Below are 17,801 nucleotides of genomic sequence, written 5' to 3'. Positions count from 1 at the left end.
ATACCTTCTTTTGAGTTGTTGGCCAGGGTGGCCAAAGGGACTCCCAGATAGTAACCCAGCATGGAATTGGGAAAATGAACATCAGACCCCAATCTTATCTAAAGGAATATTGACAACTGATTGCTGCTAGATGGGGAACAGCTGATCTTCCTAAAACAAGGAACTCTAGATAGGCTGACTAGATTCAGTGGATGGACAAGCACTGGGGAACAGCTGGGGTACTGACAACACAGTGGACAGAAACAGGGATGACAGAGTATATGGGCTCCAGTGGGGGTGGGGAGGCTATGGGAGGGTGCCATTTGGGAAGTGGGTGTATAGATGAATAAGATTGTGTGTGGGATGTTCTGTATGATATACACAGAAAAATCAACAAATTTTTTTAAAAGACTTATATTTGAGGATGAAGCATAAACATTTACTTCATGTTAAATAGTAGAGGTGTTAAACATTACCAGTGAAATCTATCTGATGACTTTATATCCATACTCAGGTAATAAGGATCTGAGTATAACCAACTGTGACTAGTAATAATCAAATATATAGAGATTAGAGACGCATGTACAAACATCTAAGTGTTAGTAGCATTAAGAATGAGCTGGGCGTGGTGGCTCACGCCTTTAATCCCAGCACTCAGGAGACAGAGGCAGGTGGATCTCTGTGTGTTCAAGCCAAGCCTGGTCTACATAGTGAGTTCCAGGCCAGCTAGGGCTACAAAGAGACCCTGTCTCAAAAAGACCAAAAAAAAAAAATCTTTCTGTAGGAAACTGTATATTTTAAAACAAAATGGGCAGACCCCAGTCTTATCCAAAGGAATATTGACAGCTGAATACTGCTAGATGAGGAACAGCTGACCCTCCTAAAACGAAGACCTCGAGATAGGCTGACGAGATTCACCAGAAGGACAAGTAGTGGGGAAAGGCTGGGGGTGCTGACAACACAGTAGACAGTAGCAGGGATATCAGAGTATAAGGACTCTAGTTGAGTGGGGGGGGAAGGCTATGGGAGGGTGCTACCTGGAAAGTGGGTATATAAATAAATAAAAAAGAAAATAATTCTTCAAAGCATAAAAACTTGCTCCTTAATAATTAGTAGATGTGAAAAACATGACCATTGAAATCTACCTGATGACTTTAGATCCATGCTCAGATGCCAAGGAGCTCAGAAAGTAACCAATTGTGACTAGTACTTAATGCAGAGGAATAATTAATGGAGCAAACAAAGGTTTTAAGTAGGCATAAAAGGGATTTTTAAAGAAATAAAAGGAAGATATTAGAAACATAAAGCAGAGATAAGCACATATTGGGAAAAGTCAGAGTATCAGTGAAAAATGGTCAAGGAAGACATAACAAAGTTTACTTCCTATAAAAACAATGAAAAAGCTGGAAAATTACCAGAATAAACTTTTTTATATATTTTGATCATATTGGATTTTTATTTATTCAAAATTCTCTTGTTTTAAAATTATTTACTTAATAACCACATGATTATAAGAAGCATTTCATTACAACAGCATTGACATATTCAATAAAAATTTCCAGAGTTTTTATATATTCAGATAGTCATTCATATGTATTACGGTGAGTTCCTATCCCTTTGACAGTATCAGTTCCCTTGGATACTTAGAACAAGGTCCTGGATATAAAGCTATAATGTGGAATGTATATGCACACACATGCACGCATGCACCCATGAATGCACACACGTGCACACAGAGGGATGTATGGATTAATTAGAGAAAGAGAAAAAAGAGCTTAGAGGAATATTTAACTGTTGACCCTTTCCCTGCATCCTCACTAGCATTTGTAGTCATTTGTTTTCTTGGTAATAAACATTCTGATGGGACTAAGATGAAATCTCAAAGTATCTTTAATTTGCGTTCTTCTCATGGGAAGGATGTTGAACTCTTTTTTAAAGTATTTAATAGGCATTTGTGTGTTTTTCTTTTGAGAATTCTCGTTCATTTCTATGGATCATTTTTTAATCAGGTTATTTGTTTCTTTGATGTTTATTTTAGTTCTTTTTAAAACTCTTTGTACATTCTAGACACCCTCTGTCAGATGTATAGCTGGCTAAGATTTTCTCCCATTCTGTAGACTGCCTCTACATTCAATTAACAGTTTCTTTTGCAGTAGAGAAGATTTTTAATTTCACAAGGTCTCACTTGTCATTCCTTGGCCTTATTTCCTAAGTGACTAGAGTCTCTGGAAAGTCCTCACTTATGCCTGTATCCTTAAGTGTGCTCCCTACTTTATCCTCTAGCAGTTTCTAAAGTTCAGATATAAAAATGAGGTCTGTATGCCATGTGGAATTGATCTTTGTACATGATGAGAGATAAGGATAAACTTGATGAGTGGTGAGAGGTAGGTATAGGAACTAGGACCCACAAATGAGAAAGAGCACATGTTGCTTGTTTTTCTAAGTCTGTGTGTTACTTCACTCAGTGTGACAGGTTCTAGTTCTATCCACTGACTTACAAATTTCATGATTTCACCTTTCTTTACTGCTGTACAGAACCTCATTGTGTAAATGTACCACATTTCATTATCCATTCTGAGGAACATTTAGGCTGTTTACATTCCCTAGCTATTGTGAAAAGATTAGCAAAAAACATGGCTGAGCAAGTATTTCTGTTTTGAGTCCTTTGGGTATATGTCCAGGTGTAGTATAGCTGGATCATATGGTACATCTAAGAGTTTTTAAGAGTTCTTCACACTGATTTCCATAGCGGTTGCACCATTTGCAATCCCATCAGTAATGAATGAGAATTTCCTTTTCTCCACATTCTTGCCAGCATATGGTGACATATGCTCTCTTGACCTTAGCCATTCTGACTAGGGTATGATGAAATTTTAAAGTAGTTTTAACTTGGATTTCCCCCAATTACTAAAGATGTTGAACACTTTTTAAGGTATTTCTTATCCATTTTAATTTCTTCTTTTGAGAACTTTCTTTTCAGATATATAGCTCATTTTTTAATTGGATCATTTGCTTTCTTAATTCTTTTTTTGAGTTTTTTGTATATTCTGGATATTAATCTTCTATCAGATGTATAACCAGTAAAGACTTTCTTCCACTATGTGGGCTTTATCTTCACTTAATTGGTTGTTTCCTTTGCTGTACAGAAACTTTTTAGTTCAATGAGGTCTCATTTGTCAATATTTGACCTTAATTCACAAGCAAGTGAACTCTGGTTTGGAAAGTCCTTCCCTGCACTATATCTTGTAGGGTACTTCCTATGTTTCCTTCTAACAGTTTTAGCATTTCAGGTTTCACATTGAGGTCTTTGATCTATTCAGAGATGACTTTTGTGCAGAGTGTTAGATATGGTTCTAATTTCACTCTTCTACATATGGAGATCCAATTTTTCCAGCACCATTTGTTTAAGATGCTGTCTTTCCTCCAGTATGTATTCTTGGCACCTTTGCCAAAAATCAAATAGCCCTTGTCTTTTGACTGTGGAGGTAATATTTAAAGTTATTATTGAAAGATGTATATTGGTTACTGTCATTTTATTTTGCTTGTGTTCTTAGTCCTAGTTTGTGTTTCCATAGTGTTTTAATAAATTTCCCCTCTCCCTTCTTGGGAGACTTGTGCCCCCACCCTCTGAGGCCCCAGGGCTGACAAACCAACATAAGGCATCCTATTTGGATTTTGCATAGTTTATATGACATTTGGGAGGGGGTGACTTACAAAAACATGGATTCTTATAGACTTTTCCTTCTCCATATTTGAAATGCATGCACCATCCATCTCCCACCCCCATCTTCTCTCACTCAGTATTCCCCCCTGCCCCACATGGTGGCATCTCCACCACTTTTTCCCAGTGTGCTCTGCATTGCCCATGCTCACTTTGCATCAGCTTTTCAGAGGCGCCTTTGGGTTACACTCCACCCCTTCCTCTGGCTCTTACGTACTTTCCAGCACCTCTTCCACAAAGGTCCCTGAGCCTTGGAGGGGGTGACAGATGCAGGGTGATCTCTCTAGTATCATGGCAAGATATTGACCTCTTGGGCCTCCCTATCATTCATTTTCAAGATGTGGCCACTGATCTATCTCAGTGGTGTTTCCCCTACTATAAAGACAAATGGAAGGAAGTAGACACATCTAAACAAGCACGGCTGTAAATACAAATGTTTAGAAGATATCCCAGTAGGGGTACAATATTCATTAAACAGTACACTTGCAACAGCTTCCTCACTGGGGCCTATAGCCTTCCCTGACACAGGAGGTTGGCCTGGTCTACAGCACCAGATGTGTGTTCCATCCCTAGGAGTGGGCCTTATCCAATTAGAAATTTATCACTTGTACATATACTAGTCAAGCCATTATTGCACTAGCAGGCATTGCTTAGAATATCAATAGTGTGCAGTATGAGGGGTCCATTGTTGAGCAGAATCATAAGGGATCCTTTTCCCCCAACCATCTGCATAGCGCCTTCTGGCATTATGAAAGCCATCCATCCAGTGGCATGGACTTTTTAGCTTAGTCTTGGCCCCATCTCTTCTTCTCCCATGCTCACATCATGCAGTGTCTTCAGCAACATAGCCTTACCGACCTTTCTAGTATACAACCGACATTAGTGGCAATAGATTTGGTTAATTTGAGCACCTCTAGGATCTCTCTGACCAACAGCTGATAGGGGGTCAACCCACCCCTGGTACTGTAGTTTTTCTTAACAGTTCTACAGTTTTGGGAGCCTCTCTTTGTATTTTTTCCGAACCATAAAACTCCCAAGAATCTTATAGTTATAGCTGGCCTTTGTTTCTTCAGGTGTATTTGGTATCTTTCAAATGGGTTTCACATCTGTAAAACACTCAAAGGTTAACATTATATGTTAAATCAATCATAGTCAAGGTCTAACATAGCATGGAAAGGTTTTTTTCCATTTGTATTAATTGCTTTCTCCATAGATATTTGGTAGGTACCATAGCATGGGTAAGAGGAATTAATCTGGTTAGTTCTTTATTATAGTCATTCCGTATTCTGGGGATTTTACATGGAGCCTCTTTGTATCATCTTAACCTTGATACATTTGCAGGTGTTGGCTCAAGTTGCCTGACCCTGAACCAGGCTAAGGAGGCAGAGTGTCTCTCTTGTCCCTGATGCACCTGTTGGTTCCCTGAGTCATGCAGATCCTGGGTCTGCCTCCTGGCTGTCGCCTTATCTGCTGTCTTTCCATTGACTATACCTGGCTGCTGGGGGAGGCCCTGGTGGGGAAAACTGCCTCCACTCCTAGCATAGCCTCTCCCAGGGGAGAAATGTACCTTATTTAATCTTTAGGGATTCTTAACCACCCCTGGGACAGTTTTTATCCTCTGAATGCCTTTTGTGAACTGTTATTCAGGTTTTAAAGCCTTCCAGAAACTCCTTAGTACTGAATTTGGTTTCCTATCAATTTTTTCATTGGGAATTTGGGCTGGACATAAATCTTGCTACGTTTGTCTTTGAGTAAGCCCAAACAGACTATTTCTTCTGTCTGGTCTTTTTTATACCTCTTGTAGGTTGCTCTATTATTCTACAGACATGTTTTACATGCTGGTTTGAGTCACTTAGATCTTCCAAAGCCTCCCTCACTTTACAAAGATCCTGTGCCATTAAAGGACTTAGTAAAACCATTAAAGAAAGCTCTATACCATTCTCTGGGTCCCAGTTGAATTAAGCTTTCCTTTATATCTCTGGTAAACACAGCCCTATCTGGCCCAGTGAACTGTGATTGATATATATATTGCTTTTCTCATACCTAGTTCTCTCAGTAATACCTGTCCCTCTTTTATAGTCCTCCAACCCCTGATAATCATGGGAATCATGGGAGTCTCCACTGATGATGACCATGAAGCTTTAATACCTTGCACAAGCCATTCCATTAGGGACTGCTCCCTCCTATATTGGCCTAGGTTGTAAAGCCTATGTCTCAATGCTGGATAGGTAGTTATATAATTCAGCTATGAAGCTTCTAAAGGACTTAAACTGACATTATTTGTTCCCATGTCCCATACCCTCACAAGCCATGCAGTGAGGGGCTCTTTGATCATGTGTTTGAAAGTTTTTCCTAGTTTCAACAGCGTCCAGTGTGGAGTATTTTCTCCTAGCTACAATACTGTTAACTCTTTTTCCTTTTTGCATCAAAGGTTGTTGAATGTGAGGGGCAGCTTTAACTACTATTATTTTTAGGTTGTTTCTTTTCTCATTACTATCTGTCTTTTTCCTTGGGTCCTTTGACTCCTGGTCCCCTAACCCCACCCCCATCTTCCCTTGCTTGGTGTTCCCCCACACCCCATATGGCAGCAGCTCCACCCCTTTTTCCCAGTGTGGTCTGTATCACCCACACTCACCCTGGATCAGCTCCAGCTTTTTGGAGGAGCCTTTGGGTTATACGTAGTTATACCTTCATTTATTTTATGTAGTTTCTTGATTATGGTCATTCCTTTCTTCAGTTCTTTGTATTGTACAGAATAGTCTCTGTAGAGCTATCTTGAGAGACATAATTTCTTTTCAGCCTATTTGCATGCAAATTATTTTCTCCTTCCACTATGATAGATAGTTTTGCTGGGTAAAATATTCTGGCATGCTACCTATTGTCATTTAGAACTTGGAATGTCTTACTCCAGGCTCTTCTGGTTTTTATAGCTGCCAATGAAAAGCCAGCTATAATTCTGATGGGTTTTTCCTGATATGCAACTTGTTATTTTTCTCTTGCAGTTTTCAATACCTTCTCTTTGTTCTAGACATTTAGTGTTCTTACTATTATAAGCCAAGAGGAGTTTCTGTTCTGGCCCTGTCTATTTGGTATTCTTTCATGGTGTCCCACAGATCCTGCATATTCTATTCCCATTTTTTTAAATTTTCTTATTCTTTGATTGAGTGGTCTAATTCTCCAACTTTATCTTTCAGTCTTGATATTCTATTTATCATATGATTCATTTTGCTGGTGAGGCTTTTTTCTCCTGTTGTTTCAAATTGGCTTATTGAATTTTGAAATTCCATATTCTTTCCAGCCGAAGTTTTCTTCAATATTTCTATCTCTTTCTTGAATTCACCTTTAAAGTCCTGAATTGTCTTTGACCTTTCATTTGACCACATATTTGAATTTTCTTGAGCTTCAATCAGGAGTTTATTCCTATCCTCTTTGAGTTCTTCAAGTTACTTGTTTTCTTTAAAATATTTTAATTCCTTGATCATGTTTATAATTCTTCATTTAAGTTCTGTATCCTAGGGTTCTTTATGGTATAATTCATTGTAGAACACAGAAGTGGACTGGTGGGATTTGGTACAACATAATGTCTTGAGTTTTCATATTATTCGTGTTTTTGCATTGTGACCTGGATATATAGACTTCTTTTGTTGGTTGTGTGTCTGATATGAAATTCTAGCCTGCTTGAAGATCTTTTGAGTTGAAGTTTGGTTCTATCCTTATTGTAGTTTTAACGATTGCTTTCCAGTCAGTTATGAATAGTTAGTTGATCTGTGCTTTCAGTTCTCACTTTTGATTTTTTTTTTTAATTTTAGGATGGTTCCAGGCTGTTCTGATGTATAAGGTGAGCAATCAGAGAATTATGAGTGTAGAATGGAGGCAGATTGAATTGATTATAGATAGCTGACCAGGCTAGTCTGGAGCTGGAGAGTTCAAGGCCTAGTCTCAGAGACAGAAGATGTTGACTGAGTTGGTGAGTATGTGATTAGCTTGGAAGGGTGTTCAAGAGCAGCTGGTTCTTGACCAGGCTAGGAAATTGAGTGGGTGAGTTCTGACTAGCTAAGCAGGGTAGATGAGAGCTCTAGAGTAGTGTAATTCTGGCCTAGTCTGGGAGCAGGAAGATGGTGACCAAGTGGGTAGGTTGATCTCTCTGATTTTTAATGTAGGCACTTGGAGCTATAAATGACCTCATAAGACTACTTTCATTATAGCCCATATATTACAGTATATTGTATCCTCATTTTCATTCAATTTTAGGAATTTTTAGTTTTTCTTTTTTATTTTTTCAATGACCCATTCATCATTCAGTAGTGTTCTGTTTAATCTCCATGCTTTTGTGTTAATTTTTATAATTTCTCTTGCTATTAATTTATATTCGTATTCTGCTATAATCAGATAGAATATAAGGAATTATTTCAATTTCATGTATTTACTGAGACATGCTTTGTGCTCTAATATGTAATCTAAAGCTCCACAGGTTGTTGAGAAGAATGTTTGAGTGAAATGTTCTATAGATGCCTGTTATGTCCATTTGATCTATGGTGTCATATATTTTCAGTATTTCTTATCTATTTTTGTCCAGTTGATCTGTCTAATGGTGAGACTGAGGCATTAAAGTCACTATTATTGTGCTGGTATTCTGAGCCTTTTGCCTAATAGTATTTGTTTTATTAAATTAGGTGAACTTACGTTTAATGCATATATATTTAGGTAATTTCCTCTTGATGGATTAATGCTTTGATCAGTATGAAGTGACCTCTTTATCTCTTGTAACAGATTTAGTCTAATTTGTCAGATATTAGAGTAGTGATGCATGCTAATTTTTTTGTCCCATTAGCTTAGAATAACATTTTGTATCCTTTCATCCCAGTATAATATCTATCTTTAAGGTGTGTTTCATGGAGGCAGCAAAAGAAGAATCCCCTTTTCTACTCCAATCTGCTAGCCTGTGTCTTTTGATATGGAAATCGAGATCATTAGTATTCAAAGTTATTGAAAGATATATATTGGCTCCTGGCATTTTGTTGTTTTTGTAATTTTTGTTGCTTTTTAGTTCTCTTTTGTTTAAAGCAGCTTTTGTTAATTTTTTTCCTATAACCTCTTGAGTCTGTTAATCTTTCTGTTCAGTCCATAATATTCCTTCTGTAGGGCTGGCATGGTGGTCACAAATTTCTTTAGCCTGATTCTGTCATGGAAAGTTTTACTTTACCTTCAATTATGATAGATAGTTTTTCTCAATATAGTAGGCCAAGTTGCAATTGTGATCTTTGATCCAGCACTCAGAAGGCAGAGGTAGGTCAATCCCTGTGAGTTTAAGGCCAGCCTAGTCTACATAACTCATTCTAGGCCAGCCAGGCCTACATAGTGAGACCTTGTCTCAAGCAAACAGACAACAAAACACTTCAATTTCTTTGTGTATGTCTCTTCACTTGGGGGACATTTTCATCCATACTGCTGCCCATTCATTTTTCCAAGTGTCTGCTTTATGTTGCTAACTTTCCTCTCCAGATCTTGGATTGATTTCCTTACTTCATATGCCCATGGTATCATCTTTCAGGTCATTGATGATATTTGCTAGTCAACTTTTGAGATCATCATCCCGAATTTTACCAATTTCAATATCTTTGAATTCAGTAGATGAGGAATCAACAATATGTCATTTCAAAGAAAAACACCTAGTTGGCAATGATATCAAAAACTTACTATTAAATAATTCAAAACAAACTACCAAGCAAATAAAAAATGCAAACAGGCATATGTATCCTTATATCAGAAAAAGTAAACTTCATACCAAAATTCATTAAAAGAGATTTTCAAAAGACACTACATGTTAATAAAGGAAAAAAGTAATCAGGGAGATATAACCCTAGTAAACATTTATGTATTGAATATTGGAGCCTCTAAGTTTTTGAAACAAACACTCGAAGTATAAAAAGCCTTATAGGTCCTGACACAATATAGTATAAGACTTCAATACCTTGCTCTCATTTTTAAAAAGATCTTCCAAACTAAAAAAAAGTAATCTTAGAGTTAAAATATAATGTTGATAAGCTTGATTTAATTGATATATAGAATATTCCATCCAATAGAAAATACACATTTTTCTTAGCAGCAGAAAGAAACTTTTCCAAGACAGATCATACCATAAGACACAAGGCAAATTCAATAAATACAAAAAATAAAGCCAATTCCTTGCATCTTATCAGACCACAATGGGATAAAAGTAAAAATTAACATGGAGGAGGCTACAGAGATCTCTCAGTGGTTAAGACCCCTGGCTGCTCTTGCAGAGAACATGAATTCAGTTCCCAGCAACCACAAGGCAGCTAACAAACATCCAACAATGGCTGCACCACACTGGAGAGGCTGAGAATCCATAGTCACTCAGACCACGAGGCTGGATGTCTCAGTAGTCCCAATCTGGTGCTGAAGGTCTGATGAATTCCAAAAGATCAGCTGGTCTTCAGTCTACAGCAGCAAGATGAACTCAACTAGCGAGAGAGAAGGCAGGCAGCAAGAAGCCAGGCGTTCTCCTCTGCAGTGGCCTTTTATATGGGCTGCCATCAGAAGGTAACACCCACATTCAGGGTGTGTCTTCCAGCTTCAGATGATCCAATTAAGATCTCTCTCATTTCAGTTAATCCCAGATCCAGTCAAGTTGACACCCAGGATTAGCCATCACAAATAAAACCAGGATGCTCAGCCTCTCCTTTCATTTAACATAATGCTTGAAGTCTTAGCTGTAGCAGTTAGGCAAGGGAAAGACATAAAGGAATAAAAATAGGAGAGAAAGAGGTCAAACTATCCTTACTTGTAGGTGACATGATTCTACACTAAAAGTACCCTGTAGAATCTACTAGAAAACTCCTAGACCTAAAGAACACTTGCAGTAAAGTTGCAGGCTATAAAAAGCAAGTAGCTTTCCTATATGCTAAGAATATACTCTCAGTAAATAATTAGGAAAAATATCTCATTCAAAATAATACTCCCTCAACTCCCTCAAAATTAAGTGCCTAGGAATACAGTTAACTGAAGAATGGAAGAACTTCTACAATGAAAACTTCAAAACACTGAAAAAAATCAAAGAAGATACTACGTGATGGAAAAAAAAAAAAAAACCACCATGCTCCTGGATTGTCAGAATTGATGTTGTAAAAATAGCTATACTACCAAAATCAATCTACAGATTTAATGCAATACCTTTCAAAATTCTAATGTCATATTTCACAGAACTAGAACAAATAATCCAAGAATTCATGTGGTTCCATAAGTGCCGAGAATAACCAAAACCATCCTATGGACTAAGAACACAGCTGAAGGCATCACAATACCCAACCTCAAATTATACTACAGAATTATAGTGATAAAGACAGGTTGGCATTGGCATAAATATAGATAAGTAGACCAATAGAACAGAATAAAGGATCTGGAAATAAACCAACAAAATTATGCACACCTAATTCTTGATAAAAAGAGGCAAAAGCATACATTAGTAAAAAGATAGTCTATTCAATAAAGGATGTTGGCAAAACTGGATTTCTACCTGCAGGAGAATGAAATTACACTCCCAAATTTCACCTTGTACAAAAATCAATTCAAAATGGACCAAAAATCTTAGTTTGAAATCTGAAGCTCCTAGATGCAAATATAGGAAATACTCTTCAGAACATTGGGATAGGCAAGAAATTTCTGAGGAACTAGACTCAAGTTTCAATAGATGGGACTGGATGAAGTTAAAACATTTCTGCACAGCAAAGGAAACAATCAGCTGAGCACACAGCCTATAGACTGGGAGAAATCTTTACAAGCATATATTAAACAAGGAGCTAACACCCAGAATATATAAAGAACTATAAAAATTAAGTGCCAGAGAAATAAAATTACCAATAAACACATGTGCTAACAAATTGAATAGATGGTTCTCAGAAAAGAAAATACAAATGACCAACAACTATTTTGAAAAAATGTTCAACATCCCCATTAAAAGCAAATTTAAACTACTTTGAGATATCACTTTGCCTCAATCAGAATGGCTATCATCAACAAATCTGTCAACAAATGTTGGAGAGGATGTAGGGAAAGAGGAGACCTTACTCATTTTTGAAGGGAGTAAAAATGGGGGTAGCCATTATGGAAATCAATTTGGATATTCCTCAAAAAATTAAAAGCAGAGCACCATATGACCCAACTATCTTACTCCTGGGCATATATCCAGGGAACTCCATGTTCTGATATAGAGATATTTGCATCCCTATATTTATTGCTTCTCTGTTCACTATAGCAAGGAAATAGAACCCACCTAGCTATCCATCAAGAGATGAATGAATAATGGAAATTTGGTACCTATATAAGATGGAATGTTACAGTTCTAAAGAAAAATTAAATCACAACATTTACAGGAAATAGGATGGACCTAGGAAAATGGGTGGACCTAGAATGTATAATATTAAGTGAGGTTACATAGTCACAGAAAGTTAAAAAATGCAGCCTAGTCTATAATGATAATGTATACATGTACATTCATAAGCAAATAAATGTGTTGAATGCTATAATATTTAGAAAGGAGAGCAAGAAAGGGTTACTTTCTTGAGACAGGGTCTCACTGTAGCCCTATCCGGCCTAGGACTTGCTATGTATACCAGCTGGCCTTGATCTCACAGTGATTTGCCTGCCTCTACCTCCCACATGGCTCAAGAATGGGTAATTTTTTTAAGTATAGTTTTGCCTTTTTTCATGGTGGATATATCTGATTGATTTTTTATAAGAGAATAAACCTTTTTTGTTACATACTAAACAGGAAAACTGGAGGCACATGATTTGGAATATATTATATTAAATCTAACATCAACACTAAAGAACTTTTTAATTTTTGAAACAATTACCCACTTGGCAATATTCTGTGGTGTTTTCTGTCAAATGTATAGCATCATGACCTTTTATGCTTCAGTATGCCTTAATGTGGTTAGTATATTTCTGTGAGGAAATGAAATATATTTAAAAGTTAAAACATATGTGAAACTGGGTTATCATGCTATTTTCATTAATATAGCTTGCATATTTGTTTAAAATGCTGCCTTTCAGGGGACTAATAATAAAATTGAGAAGTTTTTATTAGATATCGTTAGGAATATTTTAAAAATTAAGATAAAAATAAAAATGCTATTAAAAATAAAGTAGAAATAAGAAAGAGGGAACACAGGGGAGTCCAAAAGTAGGGGTGGAGGAAGGAGGAAGGGGAGGAGAAGAAAGAATGGCAAGCAAGGACATTGTCCAGTAATGAAAAGGCACATAAACAAAATTTGATAAATGCGTGAAAATTAACACAAATAAAACCACAAAATTTTAAGGTGCTAAGAGCATTGTCAAAGAAAAAAAGGAGAAATACAGATGGCAAAAGGAAAGAAAAAGATGAAGCACTGGAGAACCTTCTTTTTGGGTCCTTCAGAATTGAAGACTGCCCCCTATATGTAGGAGCAGAGTTGAACTGTGGACTCTTGTCTATCCTGTGGTTTGTCCTCGTGCTAAATCTGTATTGGACAAATGCCCAGTGTCTGCAAGAGCTATCCTCAATTCCCTTCTTTACATAAAAGGACCTCTACAGGCCACATTTAGCATTGCAGTCTGTGGGCTGGAAATGTTTTCCCACCCTTCTGAGACTCCCTAGTTTGCAGTCCTAGGAATGACTAATGTTCTAGTTGGGCAGAGTCTTCTAAATGCATTGTAAATGGGTAAAGTAACCACAGCACTGAGAACTGCATAGGCTGACCTTTCTTCACACTTTCAGAATCCTCTAAGCATTAGTCACTCTACTGGAGCAATGCAATGGAGGCTATACAGTGGTCCACTGGCGCTTCAGAGTTCCTGTACTCTAAGCAGTGACTCTTATAGCAGATATGTGGCTCCAACAAAGGTTGGACCACGTGCTGACTTCAGGTTTAGGGATCTTAAGGCCCAGTTTTATTCTCAGTTGATGAGATCTGTGCCAAGGCATTTTAGAGAAGGGCTACATGGGCCAAACTTCCTATCATTCTTACTTTTTTATCTTGTCAATATCAGCCCCTCCTGATCTTCATCACTGTCTCTCAGGGATGTCTCTCAATCTGGAGCTCTGGATAATTAATTCCAAATATCTTGGATTCCAAATATCCACTGTTCTCAGTACCAACAACAACAACACCCCAAGGCAGCTCAGATTCAAGCAATGCATTTCCTGTCAAGATAACTGGGTACAGCCCTGTGAAATGGAGGAAGTTCTCCCTACTGCTCAGCCATTCCACCAGAGAAATCCTGGTCTCAGTCAGACCTAAAGCTGGATCTGAGGCTTGTGAGAGCTGTGTTCTTGCCTATGGGTAGGACTGCTCTTCTCTTTTTATCAGGGCTCTTTGGATTAGTTATGAATGAGGCTTCTGCTCTCCAGTCGGCAATCAGGGAACCATGTGGCTGGATTTGAGTTCACCTTGGCTCCTTTTGGAACATCATCTTTCTGCTATCTGTACTTTGAGTTCTCATGTCTCTTTTTGTGAACTCTAGCTTTTCCTCTCTCTGTAATAGTCTATTGTTTTTCTTATTTTCAGCTAAAAGAAATTTTTTTTTTTAAGATGAGATCTCCCTCTAGCCTCAGCTGGCCTGGAACGTGTTACATAGACCAGGCTGGCCTGAATCTCACAGAGATCCACCTGCCTCTTCCTCCAGAGTCTGAGATTAAACCACACCCAGTTTTTTTCATATTTTGATACTTCTTAACTGGGTCTTTGGGTAGCTGCTTCTAGTCAGTCATTTTATCTGTAAGTAACTGCCAATATTTCCTGATCAATATTGTGTTTATGACATTCATGTTTTGTTCTGTTAATATAACTGTGCTTCATTCATTTTTGTAGTTATATAAAGTGTTACTGTATTAATATGCTATAATTTTTTTTATCCATTTATTCCCAATGGACCTTTTGTGTCTGCTTTTTTTATCTCAAGGATAATTTTCATCTTGCTTTATGTGTACTTTTCCACACAAGAATTTTGGATTCATATATATAATATGTGTAATATGAGCAGGTAATGCTAAAGGAACAGGGCCAAGCCATTATGGCCTTAAACCTCTAAAACCATGAGTTAAAATAAATCCTTCCTCTTAAGTTGATTTTCTTAGTTATTTTGTCACAGTGAAAAGCTCATATGCCAACTTGTGAAATTTTTCTTTAGAAATAAAAGAGTCTCTGTGCTCCTGAAGACACCTTTTGCCTTTGAAGTGATAAAGATTTTCTCCCATTTTATCGTCTCAGTATCTGTTGTTTTACTTTTTTTCCTTTAGATATAAAATTTACCTAGAAATTGTGTGCGTGTGTGCGCACACGCACATGCGTGCATGCACATGTGCATAGGAGATAGATTTTTCCCTTTAATTTTCCTTTAGGGAGGGTAGGATTAAAAATGTTCCCATCTTCACAACTGTTTGAAATGTTGTACGACTATTCCATATCATCATTTAATGGCTACAAATCGAAGTCAGACACATGAACTGATTCTCCTGGAGTCATGGATCTATGAGGAGACCCTGATGGCTACTGACATATTTCTCACCTTATTTTATTTTAAATATTTTTCTTTTTCTAATTTTATGTGTATGAATGTATTGTCTGAATGTCTGTAAGTGAACCCATGTCATATAATGTCCACAGAGAAGAGGGCATCTAATTCTCTGGAACTGGAGTTACAGACAGTTGTTAACTGCCATGTGGGTGCTGGAATTCGAACCCTGGTCTTCTGTAAGAGCAGCCAGTGCTCTTAACTGCTGAGCCACCTCTCCAGCCCCACATTTCTCACTTTAAATTGCTCCTGTCTTCTCTTTCCTATTTTCTTTAAGGGTTGCTGTCATAATTCTTCACATTTTTTCTACTTAAAATATGTTCCGTATTTATAAAAGATGTCAATTACTATAGCTTTGTGTTAGTTCTGTGGTTATCTGTTTTTTAAATAATAGTTCATTGAGGGGCTGGAGACATAGCTTAGCAGTTAAGAACACTGGTTGTTTTTGCAGAAGACTTGGGTTAGAGCATCCACATGGCAGCTAACAAATGTCCATAACTCCAGTCCCAGGGGATCTGACAGCCTCTTCTGACCTCCGTGGGCATTGCAGAACATGGGTACACTTACCTACATGCAGGCAATACATGCATACACATAAAAGTAAAAATAAATAAATAAATAAATTTTTAAAGTTAAAAAATAGTTCATTGAACTATTTTTCAATTTTAAGATTTTAAGAGACTGTGATTATGTGTAAGAGAATTAAACGTGTGTGTGTGTGTGTGTGTGTGTGTGTGTCAGTGCTTGAGAGGTGCTACACTCTGAGTTAGCACTTGCTAAAAAAAAAAGTGGCCAAACAGGCTTTGTGACAATATACTTGTGATATTATAAAATGTAAATATTTGGCTTCCATTCCAGGCATACAGATCTGTGAAGTGATGCTAATGTGATAACTGCTGGCTGGGACCTTTAGGCAGTTCTGCAAAGGCAGCTGGTCACTGGAAACACCTGGCATAATAAAGGCAGTGGGATTTTAGCCCTACTCTTCAAACTCCGGGGAGCAGGTATGGGGCTACATGTTGCGGTTGATCACCAATGTAATAAAACTGCATTGAAACTGAAAAGGAGACTTTCTACATAGCTGAACATGTGTTAGCTCCAGGAATTGGAACACTCAGGGAAGGTATAGAATTCCCATGCCCTTCCCACATAGCTACCCTGTCCTGTGCATTCCCCCCCCTTTTTTTTTTTTTTACAGTTTCGAAGTCCTTTATTGGCCCTGAAAGCTGCCCTCAGAGTAGGGTCCTTAGTCTGGTGGAGTCTGCGAATCCTGATCCTGTCCCCGGTTCTGCTGGGACAGGCGGCCTCTGCTACTTGGCGTGCTCCTCCACCTAACTCCCAGCCTTCCTTGGAGTACTCTCGGGCCTTGGTGGGGGTCCACGGACAGAACGGACATCACAGGGATGATTCCTGTGTTCCAGGAGTCGCGGAAGTTCAGAAGGTTAATCTTTGGAGAGGCTGGGAGCTTTGGCATCTCCAGACCCTTCTGCTGGCACACATAAGGGCTGAACAGGTACATGGCTGGGGGCACGACCTCCTCGGCCTTTCGCAGGGCAGCCTCACTCTTGTCACTGGGCCCCAGCAGCTCCTGGTCGTAGACAAGGTAGCAGCCGCCTGCCACACTTTCTTTGATGAGAAAGCTCATCAGCGACCACACTCGGGCCACCATGGTCTCTCGCTCCACTCTGCATCGTCCTGCTCATTTCTTCATCTGGCTGCTTCTCTCTAACCTTTATAGCATCCTTAAATAATAAGTGACTAAGCATCAGTAATATATTTCTTGAGTTCTACCGAATATTCTAGAAAGTTAATCATTAAAGGAGGTGATGTGGGATAAAAGTTCTAGAGGCCTGACTTACTATTGGCATTTGAAGTGAAGAGCAGTCTTATAGCTCATCCTGTGGGATCTGACCCCATCTCCAGTGGATAATGCCAGAATTTACTTGAATTATAGGACACTCAGTTACTGTCTACTGCAGAACTGACTGTGCCTAGTGAGAAATCCCCATGATGTGGTATTAGAGGGGAGGTATCTGTACTGAGTGACTAGGAGAAGAGAACAGGAAAAACACTCTAGTTTTTTGTTTTGTTTTGTTTTGTTTTCCTGTTTCTGTCAACCCTCAAAAGCCTATACAAGATAATACTAGAGATTCCCAGAAAAAGCAGATTCATAGAATAGAATTCGTTGAAATAAGAAAATCTACATCATTTTCCCCATTAAACTAAGTTATTGAATTAGAAATTATTGAGTAACCGCTATATATTAGACAGTACACTAACTTCTAAAAACTTATCTCAGGAAATCACACAATTCTATGATAGGGGCACCTGTGCTTTCCAAATGCCTCTGAATCTCATGCCCTGCATGTCTCTTTTGTGTCAGCCTCATCCCAGTTCTTCTGGTACTAGTGCAATATTAAAAGCAAACACAAACACATTTCTCACTCTCTCCTTTTCTGCACGAAACCTGGGTTTTGTCTATTAGACACACTTAAGTGACAGAGAAGATGGAGCGAGCAGAGTTCAT

The 17,801-nt window shown here is 38.1% G+C and overlaps 1 pseudogene; it reads right to left on the bottom strand.

The window, feature by feature from the left end:
* The window catches only part of LOC103750912, a 21,632-nt pseudogene extending 4,689 nt beyond the window's left edge, over positions 1-16,943 (bottom strand).
* Positions 16,944-17,801: the final 858 nt, after the last annotated feature.

The sequence above is a fragment of the Nannospalax galili genome, unplaced genomic scaffold (genome assembly GCF_000622305.1).
Source record: "Nannospalax galili isolate Female #2095 unplaced genomic scaffold, S.galili_v1.0 scaffold66, whole genome shotgun sequence".
Classification (NCBI taxonomy): Eukaryota; Metazoa; Chordata; class Mammalia; order Rodentia; family Spalacidae; genus Nannospalax; species Nannospalax galili.
The sequence above is the reverse complement of the archived record's forward strand: the minus strand, read 5'-3'. Positions and strand labels throughout refer to the sequence as shown.